Source organism: Vigna angularis, chromosome 7, assembly GCF_016808095.1.
Source record: "Vigna angularis cultivar LongXiaoDou No.4 chromosome 7, ASM1680809v1, whole genome shotgun sequence".
In the NCBI taxonomy this organism is placed as follows: Eukaryota; Viridiplantae; Streptophyta; class Magnoliopsida; order Fabales; family Fabaceae; genus Vigna; species Vigna angularis.
This window is the reverse complement of record NC_068976.1, coordinates 2824920-2843159: the sequence shown is the minus strand read 5'-3', so window position 1 is coordinate 2843159 and position 18240 is coordinate 2824920.

The following is an 18240-nucleotide window of genomic DNA, read 5'->3' as shown; positions in this document are numbered from 1 at the left end:
GAACATAAATTACGTTCTTTAGGACAACATTGAACAGGAAAAAAAATTGGGACCATTTCGAACATTCCTAACCAAAATTGGGACCAAAATAGGTATTATACCAAAAAGTTATGAGTGAAACAATAAATATGTTTGGGTGTTTAAAAATAAAAAAGAGAGGGAGAGAGATGGAAAAAATTGTAAATGGAATGGTCATGCCACTCCAACTATGATAATTGGTGTTTTCAAATGAAGGTATGGCTGAGATCTCACGACATTTAGGATATGGTGAAAGACAGATACAATGAACCCGAGGAGGGCGAACACCTAACAACAACACATATCACTACATTAAAGAAAGCGCGAATAAAGGATGAGTCAGCATTGTACTTTTTGTACAATGAAGTGTACTTTCCCAAGAATTGTCTCTTCCTCCCATGCTTCCCCCCTTTCTTGATCAATTCTTGATCCGTTCTTGACCCCTTCTTGATCTGGCATCCCTCTCCTAAGGATATCCAGCAGCTTCTCGAAACGGCAGGTCGGACCAATTTGTTAGGTATCTGGCTTTGGAACCTAACAATAACACTCACTCGATGCATATAAAAGAGATGAAAGAAAGAATTCTCTTATTCACACTATAGAATCGTCACTCTACAAAGGATGGGTTGGGAGCATAACCTTCTTGGTTGAGAGCATAACCTCCCTCTATAGGCTAAAGACTTGACTTTACAAAATATACTCGATGCCCTCTACATAGTTACAAGAGCTCTATTTATAGCAGCTCTGACCCGCTCCCCCTTTACAACTGACATCCTCACACCCTTAACCACTCAGTCCTCAACCCAATCTATCTTAAGATCCTAGATCCTAACATTACACCCCGTTGCAGAACAACCTTGTCCTCAAGGTTGGAACCGAAAAGCTTGGTCTCTTTGCTCCTCTTCATCATCTTGTTATCATATGAAGTGAACCCACTGGCTAGTACCCTCCAATTCAGGTTTGGAGGCTTGGGTGGTGGCAATTTCTCCTCCAATAACTTCCCTTCTTCCTGGATTCTATTAGCTTCCAGCATTCTGGTCACCTTTTTTCTAGAATCGCAGGCCCTGAGAGAATGGTCTTCGATGTCTTTCGTTGCTTAAGCAACTCTCTCCCCTCTACCGGTGTATCAAAAACTGGAAGTCCCCTTTTCTGTTCGCTGGCCCACCTCCTCACAGAATCCATTCTTCTCTCCCGGGCATTGATTCTTCCATCCAGTCTTCCCTCTGAAGCCTTCATTCCTTCTTCCATCACGCTTCTCTCCCACTGATCCATCCCTCCTAGACCGTTCAGTTCCTGCCGTCCTCTTCCGCTCAAGTTCTACAGTCCTCTCCCATGTGAATCTGACAGTCCTCTCACGTTCGCTTCCCGACGTCCTCTCTCGTTCAGTTCTGACAGTCCTCGACCGTTCGGTTCCTGCAGTCCTCTCGGGTTCGCAGCCTGTAGTCCTAACCCGTTCGGTTCCGGCCATCTTGTCACGTTCGGCTCGAGTAGTCCTCTCTCGTTCGGTTCTGGCAGTCCTCTATTGTTTGGTTCTTGCAGTTCTCTCTGGTTCGCATCCTGTAGTCCTAGCCCATTCAGTTCCGGTCGTCTTCTTACGTTCGGCTCGGGTAGTCTTCTCCCGTTAGGTTTCGGCCGTCCTTTTACATTCGAGTCCAGCAGTCCTTGACCGTTTGGTTCCGGCAGTTCCCTCACGTTCGGTTCCGGTCGTCCTCTCACGTTCGGATCCAACAGTCCTCTTCCGTTTGGTTCCTACAATCCTCTTAGGTTCTCCTCCTGTAGTCTTAGCCCATTCGGTTTTGGCAATTCTCTCACGTTCGATGCTGGGATGTATTCTTCTGTGGTTCCCGACTACTTACTGGCGGCCACCCTTTCAAAGATGGTACCCCCGTTGCGTTCTCCAAATCGCACCACCACTGCCCCCTTCAGACCTTTCCATGAACGATTCTTAGTTTTCTCCTTGCAGACTCTGAACCAGTAGCCAACGCTCCCCTTCATACTAATGTCAGCTACGCGCACCTTTTCCTTTGTCAAACCTTGAAACTCGAAGAACTTCTTTGCCTTATAGACCCACCCGAACAGGTCAAACCCTTCGAAAGTGGGTAGTTCTACCCCTTTTCCCTAATTAGGTTGGGCGTCTCTTCGGTCTTCCTCCTCCGAGCATTCCCTTCTCCTTTTCTGATTCTCGTTAACAGAATGTTGATCTTCATCTACAGACCCTAAACTGCCTTCTAATCCCTTTTCCTGGTTCCACACCCTTCCTCCAAGAACTCGCAAGAGTTCTCTAGTTTCCTGCCGCATTTCATGCATATTTCTTCTCCATTATGCTAGCTCCCTTTTTTGTTTGTTGATCCTCCTTTCCCAAGAATTGTCTCTTCCTTCCATGCTTCCCCCTTTCTTGATCACTTCTTGATCCGTTCTTGACTCGTTCTTGATCTGACACCCCTCTCCTAAGGATATTCGACAACTTCTCAAAACGACAGGTCGGACCAATTTGTTAGGTATCTGACTTTGGAACCTAACAATAACACTCACTCGATGCAGATAAAAGAGATGAAAGAAAGAATTCTCTTATTCACACTATAGAATCGTCACTCTATAAAGGATGGGTTGGGAGCATAAATTCCCTCTACAGGCTAAAGACCTGACTTTACAAAATATACCCAATGCCCTCTACAGCGTTACAAAAACTTTATTTATAGCAGCTTTGACCCGCTCCCCTTTTACAACCAACACCCTCACACCCTTAATCACCCAGTTCTCAACCCAATCTATTCTAACATCCTAAATCCTAACACTGACAAACACAATCATTAGAATTAATAAAATTATTCTGACGTTATTAAAAATAATTTTTTTTCTCATTTTATTAGTGATAAACACAATACAACTAATTTTTTTTATCTAGGTAGAGAGAAGTTTTGTTTTATTTTTCTAAAGTTCATTCATCTAACCTCTTTTATATTTTTTTAATTATTTTTATCTTTTTCTTATATAATTATTAAACCACTTAACTCATAAGAGATTTTCAACAAATACGTTTAGCTAAACTTTAGTTTTTCTTTTTTTTAAAAAAAGAAGAAGAAGAGAAGCTGAAAGAAAATTAAACTAAATCCTTCCAAGAGTTTCATTAGATTAATCTACATTTACATACAATCAATAAAAAGAATTTAATGAATAGAAAGTATATTTTCTAAAACCATTCTTAAAAGATTTCTTATAGATATACTATAGATAATATATAATATCTATATATTTAATTATATCTGATTCTAATATTACTTAAAGTAAAAAAAAATATTAATTGAAAAAATTGAGAGTGTGTAACATAAGTGAAAATTGTAATTAAAAGCCATCCAAGGTTTTTAATCAGAGAGTATAGAATATGAGTGGTCCACTAAGAAATAATAGTATTGGTCAGTGAGAGAAAAAAAGCAAGAAGCTTGAGTTTAGCTAGGTAGCTAGGCCATGGGGATTTGTTGTTAGTTAGGTAATCCAAAAATGAAATTATATTAAAAGGTAAGATTTATATTAAAAAATAAAAAGTGGTAATAAAGGAAGATGATGATGATAAAATAACACCCAGACGTGCAGAAGAATTTGCTTTATTTATTGACTCAGAAGCCAAGGTAATAGTTTTATAATGAAAAAGTAATTGATGCTTTGTAGCTTAATTAGTGTTTAGTGGCAGTTGTTGAAGTGCCACCAAAAGGTTAAACCCAATAGGATAGGAATTAAGAAGAGGAGAGACTTGATTGGGTTGCTTGATTGTTACCTTCACTCCAAACAAGAGAGCCTGAAACTATTCATTTTCTTATCAATTTAATATCCTTTCACTTTCTTTATTTTATTTATTCTCTAGAGATCTTCTTCTCTGACCACAAGATTTGTTTCAGGTGATAAAATCATACCATACCCTCTTTCTTCACACTCCTCTGCTTTCTTCTTTTCATTATTTTATTTCTTTCTTTCTTTTCTACCCTTCACTTTCTTTTCCATCTAAGTCAAACACTGATATGGTTAAGGCTTCTCACAAATCAATCTCCTTCTTTAAATCTATAAATCTCAGATATTCAATTTTTGGGTATTTTTTTAATATCATATTTAATTTTATTATTTTTATTCAATGAAAAATTTTAAATTGTTTTTCAATCATTGTGTCGTACTTTTAATTTTTATTTATTTATTTTCTCTGGCCGTAACATGTTGCCCCCACTCTGCAACCATGTAGATTTATCCCTGAAGCAAAAACAATTGAGACAAATTTCATGAAATATATTACAGTAATTTTTTCTCTTCTTAGTTGAAACGTATAATTAGTTGACCAAATTGAACACTAAAGAGGTTATATTTGAGGAATTGAGGACAGAGACAAACATGATGTGCAAGTACTAACGTTTTTTCGTAATTAGACAAGAATGACATTTTTTTGTGTTAGTTTTTCAGTTAAGTCAATTCAACAGTTTTTTTTTTTTCAGAGTATAATGGTCAATTGTGTTTGTGTTTTTATTATCTCAAAAGGTTAATTCCAGATTTATGTAACCACCATATTCAGGGGTATTTCAAATGGGGTTGAGCAAACATAGAACATGACATTTTCTGTCCAATTCACAAGGGACAGAGAACTGATGTGTAAAGTTCCAATTTTACTATACATATGCTAGTTCATATATAGTAACAAATAAATATATTAATAGTTGTATAGTAACATACAAAAATACACAACGTTTGTCTAAATATATTATATAATTATATAGTATTAAAAGTATATGTATATATAGAGTTTCTTTGTTTAGTCCCATCATTATCATTTGCAACATCATTTATGATTATAAAAGTCAGCTAATGTACATGTATGTATGAATTACTTTAAAATGAATATCTTAACATTATACATAATACATATATTATATCTTACCACACAACGAACACTATTACACAAAAACCTTTTACCGGTTAAAAAATGTTTTTTAAACTGATTTTTTGGAACAAAGTAGATTAGGTAAAGTATTAAACTTTTTAAATTGGCTCTAAAATCAATTTAAAAAGCTTAATTTTATTCTTGATTTAAAATCGACACTAGTGCAATAAAGGGAAATGGCACCGGTTAGTTTTGCTTATAGACACCGGTTCTACAACCGAGGCATATGCAGGCGAGACAATAAATCTGTCCCTTTTGACCTCGGGTCTGAACCGAAGCATATTTAGTTGAGATACTGCCTCGGTTGTTTCGTACCAGAAGCAGTAAATTTTTTGTTTTTTTTTATTTTTTTTCGCAGGACATACTGCCTCGGTTCCTCCTGAACCGAGGCATAAAGCCATCCTCTACTGCCTCGGTTCTAGTCATAACCGAAGCAGTAGACCCGATTTTTGTTTTTTTTTATTTTGTCAGTCTTTCTGCATCGGGTTTTGACGTTAACTGAGGCCAAAGGGGGATATTCTACCTCGGGTATGACCTTAACCGAGGCATATTCTCTTGTTTTTTTTTTAAAATGAGGTTTGTTTCTGCTACATTCCCCACTACAGAAACAGATCTGCATATATATTTACAGCCAGAACAGTCCAGAAAAATCCATAAACGTATATTTTGAATGAAAATTATAATAAAACATAAATACATTAAATATAATCATAAATCAACTTCTTAGAATCATAAATCAATCCAATGTAATCATAAATCAAGTTTGAAGTATAAATGAATGTAATGTACAAAGTTAAACTAATAATAATGTAGAAAAACATAAATCAACTTAGAAACATAAACTTATAACTTACTATATCCTAATATCTACTACATACTATTATATAAATGAATTACATATTTAGCCAGTGTTTTCCTCACAAGTTGAAGTGACTTCTCTGGAATTGGAGCAGTCCTATTGAATCTCTGCATAAAACACAATGATTTCAATTAGTGTATATGAAATCTAAACTCTAGAGAAAATAAAATTCAAACCTAAATATTACCGTTTCCCATCCACTAGTGTAATGTGCACGAATAATGGTCATCATCCAAAACATGACGTAGTAACCACATTCATATGACCCCGTTTGTCTATTACACTACAATATATCATCATAATTTATAAAATGTTAAATAACATCATTTGAATGGAACCAAATGTAACAAAGTATGGACTAAAATACCAAACCTTAAGGGCAACCCATGCAAGCTTTTTAGCTGTAGCAGTAGATCTCCCAGATAACATCATGTGTGTTGCAAGCGAACTATTAAAAAAAATTGCTTTAGCATACATTTATACAACAAAGAAAGTTGAAACCTTGAGGTTCTTACCAATCTACTATATGTCTAAGAGGGCTGGGCGGAGACTTGTGCAATGAACAAAACCAGACAGCAGTGTTCTCCGGTATGGAGATCACAAGCAGCTGCCAATGACACCTGAAATTGGTAATAACTTCATTGTCATATACTGAAATTAATAAATGAAACTTTAAAGTTAACAAACTTCACTTACCCATGTATATAAGGGAGAAAATATATCTCCTTCCCCATTCCAAAGCAGGTGGTGATGTATGTTTGAATATCATCAAATTTATTTCTTTCATGAGTCATAGAGGGGTCAATGAACTCATATACATCGTTGAACCCCTTCTTATTACTAACATCAAACATATACCTAAAATGAAGAAATAATCTGATATAAGTAACTTGATAAAAAATAATTATATAAAAAACTGAGATGGAAGCACCGGCGACGGAGATGGAAGCAGAGGCAGAAGCAACACCACCAAAACTGAGACGCGGCGGAGATGGAAGCAAAGCGGAGGAAACACCAAAGCACACGCGAGAGGTCACCGGAAAGGAGGAGACGTTGACGATAAACGGTGGTGACCACATCGAGAGGACGAGACGACGACGATAAACGAGGTCACCGGTCGTGGGAGCAAACGCGAGTTCTGTTCGTTTGGTCACTGGCGCGCTGGGAAGAAGATGAACGAAGTGGTTCTGTTCGCGGAAGAAATTTAAACACCTTACTGCCTCGGTTCGTCACTTAACCGAGGCATAACCAACTTACCACCTCGGTTCTGATTCAACCGGTGCATAAACAGCAGCTGAAGCGTCTGAAACGTCAGAGGTTGCAGAGGTTTTGGCAGGTCTGAAGCACCTTACTGCCTCGGTTCTGATCAGAACCGAGTTAGTAGCCTCGCTTTACCACCTCGGTTCTGATTCAACCGATGCATAAATAGCAGCTGAAGCGTCTGAAACGTCAGAGGTTGCAGAGGTTTTGGCAGGTCTGAAGCACCTTACTGCCTCGGTTCTGATCAGAACCGAGTTAGTAGCCTCGCAGGTCTTGTCTGGTGGCAGGTGGGGACAGGTCTGGTGAGAGATAGGCCTCGGTTGAGATTCAACCGAGTTAGTAAATTCAGCTTTACGCCTCGGTGCTCGTTAGAACCGAGTTAGTAGCGCGTGGTAGGTGATGGCAGGATAGGTGGCAGGTTTGAGGCAGAGACATATGCCTCGGTTCTGCTTAGAACCGAGTTAGTATCTCGCTTTAGGCATCGGGTTTTGGGCAACCGAGGCATATAGAGTAGCATTATTTACGCTTCTGCCACCGCGTTTTTATACGCTTCGGGTGTGCTTAAACCGATGCGTATGTGGCGCTTTCAAATCCCCTTTTTTTACTAGTGCGATTTACAAATCCATTTAAAAAACAAAATTTTAGATGTACAATCCAAATTTTTTAAACCGCTTAATGGCATATCTGTATGTGGAAACATGTTTGTATGTGTTCTTTACCAGACATAAACATGCATACAATACACTCAAGAATAACCACATAATGTATAACAGACTAGTACAATCAATCAAGATATATATATTCATTCAACAAAATTCTAATAATTACATTAAAAATAATACAATCCTAACCTTATAAAATCACTATACATCTAATAATGTCATCAAATGACTATATAGATGTCATCAAATGACTATATATATATATATATATATATATATATATATATATATATATAATATTTAAATGATTGATTTAAAGTGAATTTGTGACGATTGAATTTATTGGGTTTGGAAATTAAAGATACTTAAAATGTGATTTTTATTTGCATAAATTATTTTGGATGTTCTAATGTTTATTTGTGTAGCTGAAGTTAAAATTTTATTCATTTAAAAGCATGAAATTGAATGGTCAAAGCTTGTCCAATCTGGTCAACTCACGACTCCTATGCAATTTTGAAAGAAAGAGATGACTAAAGTGCAATTAGAGGAAGATTTTTGGACTTCTGTGCAATTTTTGAAAGGGTTGAAATGTAATTTGGGCAAGTTTAAATCTGTTAAATATTTTAAAAGATTATTTGGAGAAAATATATCTTAAGATATTTTATTTGATATTGTTAAATAATTACCTTATTTAACTATATCAATAAATATCAAAAGATAATATTTGTCAAATCTTTTTGAATCTACAAAAGATATTATCAAATATTCTCAAAAACTGATTAAATCTGTTGAATATTTGAAAGATATTAGTTATAAGATAAAAGATCTTATCAATCGAAGATTCAGAGTCCAAGCACAATCAAGCTTAGACCCAGGGGGGCATAACTCATTCATTCTCAAACTCTTTCACTGGAAGCCATCATCCACCACTTATCTCACTTTTATTTCATCATTTCACTCCATTCATGGAGGGCTAAGCTTCTAGGGCTATTTCACTATAATTTCATTATGGATTCTGAGGTTAAGTTGAATTAATGCATTTTTTTTTCTTTTGATTATTGATTTGAGTTGCTCTCTTTCTATGTCTTTCATCTCTCAATCATATTAAAAGTAATGATTTTTGCATCATAGGGTGTTTGAATCTACATGTATATTAATCATATGAGCTCAAGGGTTTCTAAGTTTGATTGAGAATCTATTTTGATTAAATTTATGAACTTTCATATGATCAAACGTGCTTTTACTATTAATTGAGAATGTACTTTGATTGGTGGTAATAATTTCAACTATAATTAATTGAGAATTTACTTTGATTAATTAGCTTTTAATTTGGTTAGGAGATTTAACAATAGACATGATTAAACACAATAGAGTTTGATTAAGAATGTACTTTGGTTGAATTTGTTATGAATAATCTAGAAAGGTCTTCCATTTGATTGAGAATCTACTTTGGTTAACTGCATGATCACCATCAAATTAATTAAGAATGTATTTAATTAATTTGAAATTTGAACAATAATCAATTGAATAATGATTTGTGGATAATTGATGATGAATCTGTCTTAAAAAAGCAGTGGAATTAGTCTATTTCATCATAATTGTTTCTAAGTTTCTTATTCGTTCTTCAAACATTCTCCAAACATCACTTTTATTCTTGAGTATTGCATAACATTCATAAGAGTCAAATATTGAAAAGCAATTCCATATTCATTGGGAGACAACTTAAGGTTACTTTAACCCTATCTACTTTATTGAATACTACTTGACAATACTGAAGTTGTCTTGAAAAGTATTATTAATTTGATAGCTTCAACGACAACGTATCATACATAAATCCTAATGTCATCAAATAATGACTATACATATAATATTTAAATAAAAACTCATAAAATACCTTACATAATCATCTATAAACACTCAAAAGAAATGAAACTCATTGCTCATGAACTTCCTTTAGGACCTCTTATTCCAATGGAGACATGTCATCAAAAATATACACAATGAATAGTTTGAGTCAACAATCCTATAGTGATTAACATTTAAGATGTTAGTTACAAATTGTACACATTTACCAAATCCCATGAATGAACACCATTTGCATATATGATTTTCTATATATGTCTCATCACATAATATCCCTACTCAAAACTCCTCTTTTGACGCAAGCACTACAAGTTAAATTCATAGAATATCATAAACTTTATAATTGTATTTCATTAGTCTGAAAGATTAACTACTTACAGTTGATGTAATGAATTGTAACTTCTTTCTTCCTTACTCAAACACACCCAACATCTCTCTTCAACTTTCATAGCTTGTTTAGGTGATGCACACTTATTAAATTTCTTCTAATAAGTTTCATTATTTCAACCACCACTGCATCACCACTTGGGAAAAGTCCTTTCAAAAGAGAGAAAATTGCCTTGACATATTTCTCATTTAAGCTACAAGTTATTGCTTGAATTAAATTATTTATCACTTGAGAATATACATTGTTGTTCAAGCAATGGTAACAGTAAATGCAATTACTTTACATCATTTGAGTATCATTGAAATAATATTTAGCCTAATAATACACATTCGAAGTAAAACAAATAAAATTCATTGAATTTGACACCTAGAAAAAGTCTACCAATCTCATCTAAACTATCATTTGTATTAAATATAAACTCCAAATGAAGTACTACTATCATTTACTTTTTGTCTTATTTTCAAAATCATAACAAAGTAATATAGATTATTCTTGTAGGATGGAATATACTCTTAATTTCACAACTCCTTAGCCATTTTAGTACCTGCAATAGATACTTTGATGCTCAAGTAAGCATTCGGTAAAGTGTCTTGTAATAAATGCAGTGGTTCAAAAATATTAGATGATTTACCTACATGCTTTATTTATAGTGTTCTTAGTGAAATTTTACCTTTCAGTGTTTTATTATGGCTCCAAAGTTATCCTCACCTATTTCTATTCCATTCGTTCTGTCGATGTCGATTCTAACAATAATTATTTCTCTTTTGATCGGTCAAGTATAATTCACTTGACCAATTATAATAATATTTTAGAATATATATATATATATATATATATATATTTCAACAATTTTAAATTCTCGTTTTTAGTTTCAAACGTTTTCTCTATTTAAATAATCGTTTTCTACTGTTATAATTTTTTTAATTATTATTATTATTATTATTATTATAATACATAAGTAATATATATGTTCAAATATACAGATATTTGGTTGAACAATTCTATAATTATATATACCATTGAAAAGAAGGTTTTTAATTTTTCCTTTTATAGATGATGCTTTATGACTTACGAGTTTATAAACGTTTTCCTTTATCATTGTAATATTATGACCGAATTTTAACAACATGAATTAGATTCACTTATGGACAATTAATTGAAAATATAATTGTTTCGGATGTGAGGGGCTGTGCTGGTCCCACGTCTCCATGTCACTCTCTTCTCGTATTCCGTACGTCGGATTCTCCGTACTCACTCCTCAGTTCGCCGGTGGGAGACCTGCAAAAGATTCTCAGACAGTAATGAATGTGCAGTAAATGCAACCTATCTACCACTCACCCTGGATCTGTATTTATAGTTTTCGCTATGGGCTTGGGATTAGTGAAAAGTTAATCACGGCCTAAGTCAGCCCAAATAGCTTTTAAACCCTACTTACCTTAAGCTAGGATGATTAGTAACATGGCCGGCCGCCCTCACGGGTCTTATCCTCGAGGCCGGCCGGTCCTGACGAGTCCACGGCCTGGACGGCCGGCTTTGGGTGAGTTTTGGGTATGGGCGCACGGGTGTCCGCCCTGCCATACATAACCTTTCACAATAGTGAATGATCACGGGCACATGGGCGTCCGCCCTTCAATACCTGACCCTTCCCAACTGTGAGTAGAAGAGGTTTCCTGGGTCTCATACGGTAATGTGGGCGGCCAGTCCGTTTGGTAGTCCGATGACATGGATGTCCTTCCGTACGGCGGCCGGTCCTTGGGTCTCATACGGTGATGTGGGCGGCCGGTCCGTTGGCAGTCCAATGACGTGGGTGTCCTTCCGTACGGCGTCCGGTCTCTGCTGATACAATAATTATTAGGAACTACTCGAAATATGACAAATAAAAAGAAAAAATAACTAATAAAAGAAATTAATGGAGTATTTGAACATGTTAGAGCGCTGTAAAGTTCTTATTAAATATTTGTGTAAAAATAATATGAGTTTTAAATTTTATAAAGCACAAGAAATACGAATAAAATGTTGTTTTAGGATCATAACATCGATAATATGGATGGTTGAAACAAACATCGTCTTAAATTGTAGGATACAACTTCAATTTTGTATATGTTTCTTTGTGCAAAAGAGAAAAGAGTAAGGCAAGAAGAATTAATTCTTCTTAAATTAGTGTAGTATTCACATATCGTTGAAAAAGCACTTTAAATTTGTAAGATATATATATATATATATATATATATATATATATATATATATATATATATATATATATATATATATATTATGTTTATAACTTTTCATTTATTATTTTATATTTTTTCTATTTTATTTTAACATTTTTTATTTATATGATAATAGTTAGTTGCATACTTAAGTGGGAGTTTCACTTACATCAAAGGATGTTTATATCTTACATGGTTTACCTTAAGTATATTGACTTTAAAATGTTCATTTATTCACGTATTTTTTATTTTCACTTTTTGCAGATAATAAGTAAATATTTATTTCATCCCAAAAACGTAAATATAAAAATTACTTTTAATTTTCTTTTTAAAGTGCATGGAATCCTTTAAATTCATGAAACCTTTTATATCGATTGAATGCATATTTTAGCTAATTGTTTTTCATGGAGAATATACATGCTACACAAAAAAAAAAAGATTACCTTCCCCTAAAAAAATAGAATCAATGACAAAAAAGATAGTTTTTTTTTATTGAACTTAATATTTATAAAAACATTCATCAATTTATTTATCGTAAGGTCTTAGTAAAAAAAAGTTATGATTACATAGAAGTGTGAATGAACTTGTCTGTCTGACCCATGATGAACTTTTGTAAGTGAGATAATAGTGATGTTGATGAAGCAAAAGATAAAAGAGGTAAAGTTACATAATGTAAAAGAATGGTATGAATTAGTGATGAGGTTTGGAGAATGTGATGAAATTGTAATGATATTAATTAAGTAATGAGAAAGGATGGTAATTATTATGTGGATGGAAACCATATTGAATGATAATGATAGTTTGGTGCGTGCTAATAAACAGAAGCATTTACATAATCACATGTGTAGAAGAATGGAAGAAGATTTATAATTTTGGTAGTTGGGGGTGTAAAGTAAAGCATGAAAAGGATAGGGTTAGATGAAAAAGGTAAAATTTAGGGAAGTAAAAGTTGTGTGTATGGGGATGATAGAAGAAAAGGATGCAAAGAAAAAGTAGGGCAAAGTGTGGCTGTAGAAAGTTTCAGTCATAGTACAAAATAACAACAGAAAAAAAGGTTTCAGTCAGACTCTCATAAACAACAAAACCTAATCGCAGAGCATCTCTATAAAGTCCACCACTCTTTCAATTTCTGGTATTATAGAATAATTTATTAGAACTAGTTGAAAGTTATAAAATAACAAACAAAAACATTATTAGTCTCTCAATCAAATATTTGATATTAAGCAATTACTCAATAATTATACATTTATAATTTATAATTATTTTAATTGTTTTATATGAACTAAAATTTGGTAATATTAGTGCAACATTTTATTTTTTATTATAATTCAAAATAGTGATAATTTTTTAATACAAAATAAACATGTTGTTAAAAATTAAATGATTAAAACAACAATAAACAATCATAGCGTTCAATTAATATCTAAAAAATTGTATTAAAACTATAATCCAAACATGGTAGTGATAAACAGGCCTTAAACACTATTAGGATTTTCTTTCATTATTAGGTTAAGAGAAAGTTAAGAACTATTAAAAAATATATTAAAATAGGTTATCTTGTTATACTTATGAAATAATTTTATCAAAAATTCATTAACCATTTTCATCTATAATCTATCTATAGTTTAAATGAAGTATTTTACTTAGTAGGTATTTTTTTTTATCAGAATTTATCAAATACTACATAAATCGTTCAATCTTCTTTTTCTTTTTTGCTTAGGTTGAACAAACTATGGGGAAGAGAAGATTCTCGTTTTCAAAATTCTGTCTGAGATTTTAGTTGTTCTTTAATTTTAATACTTTAATATTCAATAACAGCATTCACACCAAACTAACACATAATTAACTTAATTGTTTATTTATTATATCAAAATTTATAGAAATCACTAGTCACATTCTAGAAGTATCATATTCACCTTTTTTTTCATTATCCCACTATAGACACCATACAGTACGCAAAGAAAATATGTTTTAAAAATATTTATACAAAAAAATTTACATAATAATAATTATTCATTTGCATACTTTTTAATTTAATTAATAAAATATTTATATTTTATTTTATTAAAATTATTGCTATTCTTAAATAAATTTAAATCTGTCGTTACTAAATATATCAAAATTTACTATCAAATATTGTTATTCATATTATAAGTGAATAAGTAATTAACACAATTAAAAATTAGATAACAACAGAATACAATTGTCTAATTTTGGAAAATAGAAAGTCAAATATGCAATCGATTATTTACAGGAATTAAAATTAAAATTACACATTCACAAAATAACAGGGATTCTATTTGCACTGTCCTCGCCACCAAGTTGAAGGGACTAAAGCTGGAGGAACATATTAAATTTTCAAATAATACACAGGTGAAATTACTTAAATTTTTATAAAAAAATTACTTAGTCAATAATAATCATACCATATTAAAATATTAAATCCAAGTCCAACAACTAATTTTAACATGAAAATTCTATTAATTTAGTGGTGGAATTGGGCCAACACTAAATTGGAAAAAAACATATAAAAATAATATTCAATATAATTAAAATACATAAATAAGTATTAAATAATGAAAATTTCAAATACAACATGGAATGTTTTGGATGAATTCTTCTATCTTTTCTAACATTATTTTCATCAGTAATAAAAATAATAATTAAATATAGAGAGTGCTTGAAGTATTCTAACCATTATAAACATAACGAAATGTGAAATTACTAACATAGATATCATTTAATATATTAAAAAGGAATCAGAGAAGGCGTGTGGAGTCATTAATTGAGAAGAAGATAACATTTTACATCAATTATAAAAAGTAACTGATGTATAATGTAATATAGGATGAGAAATTATGTTGGAACCTCTAAGTTATATGTAGGCCACATGTATGTATATATATATATATTCCAAAGTCAATATAAAATATTAAATAATCAAAAGACTCTTTCATATACTAGTATTTGTAGGTAGACATATTAAGTACTTATAAATGCATGATATGTATTCTTTATACTCTACTTATACCTTTGAATTGGACCAGGATCATGAATGTGAACACTACTACTTCAGCCTATATATACCTATGTAGGTTAACCCTCATTTACGCCCTAATTACCCGTTGATTAATCAAATGGAAAGTACCATATGAGTATGTTCTTGACTAAATACCCAGCGTACGAACGCAACCAACCGATGTCATTAAATTTTAAAACATTCTGTCTCTTTTATCCAAAAAAAAAAAATTGAAAATAAAAATTAGAGTTTATTGTAGGTATTTGGTGTATGCTTAGACAGATATTATTTAATTATTTTTTGAAAAAAAGTTAAGTAATTTAGAAGTTAATTGAAAGGCATGGGAGAAAGATGAGATGGTTAATGAGGAAAGAAGTTTTACGCAAGGTTATGTACTAAATGAGGTAGGTGTAGGGCCAGCATGGGGCAACCTGATATTGATGATTATTTATTATTTAGATGGTTAAGGCACATCCATTCTATATATCACATGGATGGAAAGTATAATGGTACTCTTTGGCGGGACCAAACCCTAGTAAGCTTTTAACCCAAAGTCTCAAACCCTAAAGTTAGGCCATCGATGGTTAATAAGCACAAAATACACCCTCAGGTGCTGTGTGAGAGAGATACTATAAATTTTCCTCATCTGTGGGTCCTCAACTTATATCTCCTTTGAATGGTCAACCTACAAATTATTCATCTTCATGTGAAACCACACTCTTTTCATTCTTCTTATCCCTCTCACTCCACCTCCCCAAATTTCACACTATAAACATCTATTTCTGTTCTTGTAACTCTTCCAACCTACCACAATTCTGTGTTTATATCTCTAGCTTTTATATGCTACCTTTGGGGATTAAAAGCCATGTTATGTATTACGTTTGCTTTAGTTTTTTTTAGAAGGTGTTAAAAAGATAATTATTTGGCCGAAAAAAAAGTTAAACCAAGCATGCGTTTACCTGTGTATAGAGGTTTCACTGTACCACATGGCTGAAGGGACTACTGAAGTGTGTAGGGTAATCGTGATTTGATACACAGTCCTCGAACCATACCGTGAAAGGAAAGTGGACTGGATCATAAAATTAAAAAAAAAGAAGAAAAACTCAAGTTATTTAAAGCTTAAGCTCATAATAGATTGCATGCATTTGAATATGCAATAAAGATTATTAGAAAAAGAGAAAAATTAATTAAGTTACTTATTAGAAAAAAAGTTTGAAATGATATAGAATCTATGTAGCCTTGCTTATTAGTCTAAACGCGTGATATATACAATGTTATTGATAGAAGAAAAGTACCACGTAACAATGACAACAATACTGTAGCAGCAGCAGATTGCATGCTAATTAAACATGAATGTTAAAATTCATTTGAATTTACAAAATAAAAAAATAATCATAGGCTTTTCTACCCAGCATATTTTAAAATTTCACATGACATTTGGATTTGCAAGAGTGAAAATAACTAGGATAGTGTCAAGGTAGCAATTAACGAGGAAACACAAATCCTTTGTCCGATCTAGCAGAAACTAACATTTACACATATAATATAGTATATTTTAGGTTTTTTTTTTTTTTTTTTCTGGTGTTGGTTGTTCTCATTGCAGCAAGGAAAGCTACTTGCGGATCTCCTGAAATGACCGTACAGAATTTATTTTGTGCAGAGGTGGGCTATATAGGTGGTGAATAATTATGATGATCTGGAGGGGCATAATGGGAATATGCAATGTGTGTGAGTTTTGGTTTAACCATGTGGTTATAATAATAATAAAAAAAATAATAATAATAAAATAATAATTAAAAGAAGGCATGCAGATGATGTAGATTCGTCCAGGGGAACCGAGACAAGGCCGAGGCAACCAACTAACTAACCAGAGCGCGTGGTTAGGTTGAAACCCAAGAACATGGTTAGGTAAAGAGTGGTGGGTGAGGGTGAGTAATTCATTGACCAAACAAAAACATTCAGAAGGTGATGATAGAACTACCGAGGGGCCACAGAGGAGTGTGTGTGTGTTTGAGGTGAGAGATGGATTAACTTAACCTAACCTGAGGTTGGCTTAGGTTACTGTGGTTCATGATTGTGCACTTAAGAGTTTGCGTGCACTCTTGCGTCCTCAACCCTCACGCACGGGCACGTATCCATGAATGAGTGAATCAACCTTCCACAACACTCTCAATGGCTTTCTTTTTCTTTTCTTTTTTTATTATTATTTTAATCCTTTTTTATTTTTATTTTTCCATTAATAATTATTTTGATGGACTTCTGTGAAGGGTATATGTGTCAATGCATTTTCTATATAACTCAACTCCTCATCTTTCTTCTTGTTTACACACAGTTTCCACTTTCCACTTTGACTGTACCCAAGTCACGCTTGCTCCCTCCTCTCAACTGCTTTGCTTCTCTCTCTTTCTTTCTCTTTTTCTCTCCAGACACACATCGTAAGTTTTTCTTCTACTTCCTTCATGCTGTACACCACTCATGTTTTTTTCTCTATATGTGTCTGTGATTATGTTTTGTTTTCAATTTTAGTTGTTAGTTCTAGGATAATTTAATATTTGGAACTTCAATTTCTAGCATATAAGATCTTGTGCGGGGATTTGTTTCCTTTAAAAATAAACAATTCTTTTGGGTAACTTTTGTTTCCATTTACATGGTGTATGTTCATATTCTGCCCTGTCAATGTCTTGACTTGTAATTTGTCTTAGTTTTTTTAATTAATTATTTTCAACCTTGATGAAAATTTGTACCCTATATTCGCTGAGTCTCAGTAATTAGTCTGTTCTGAAGGTTTTGTTTTGCGAGAATAGATTCAAGGAAGGAGAAAAAGGAAAATCGTATTTTTTATTTATTTATTCTTGTTTTGATCTCACTTTGTTTATTTGGCTCTATTTTTTTTTAGCTTAATTTAAAGGTGTTACTCTGTGCTAATTGGTAGATCTGGGATGTGTGAATTCTATTGCAGGATTTTGAACGGGATTTTGGGTGAAAGAGTAGTGGTTAGTGGTGGCTTCATCTTTTTGCGGATAAGGATACAGCAGCATGC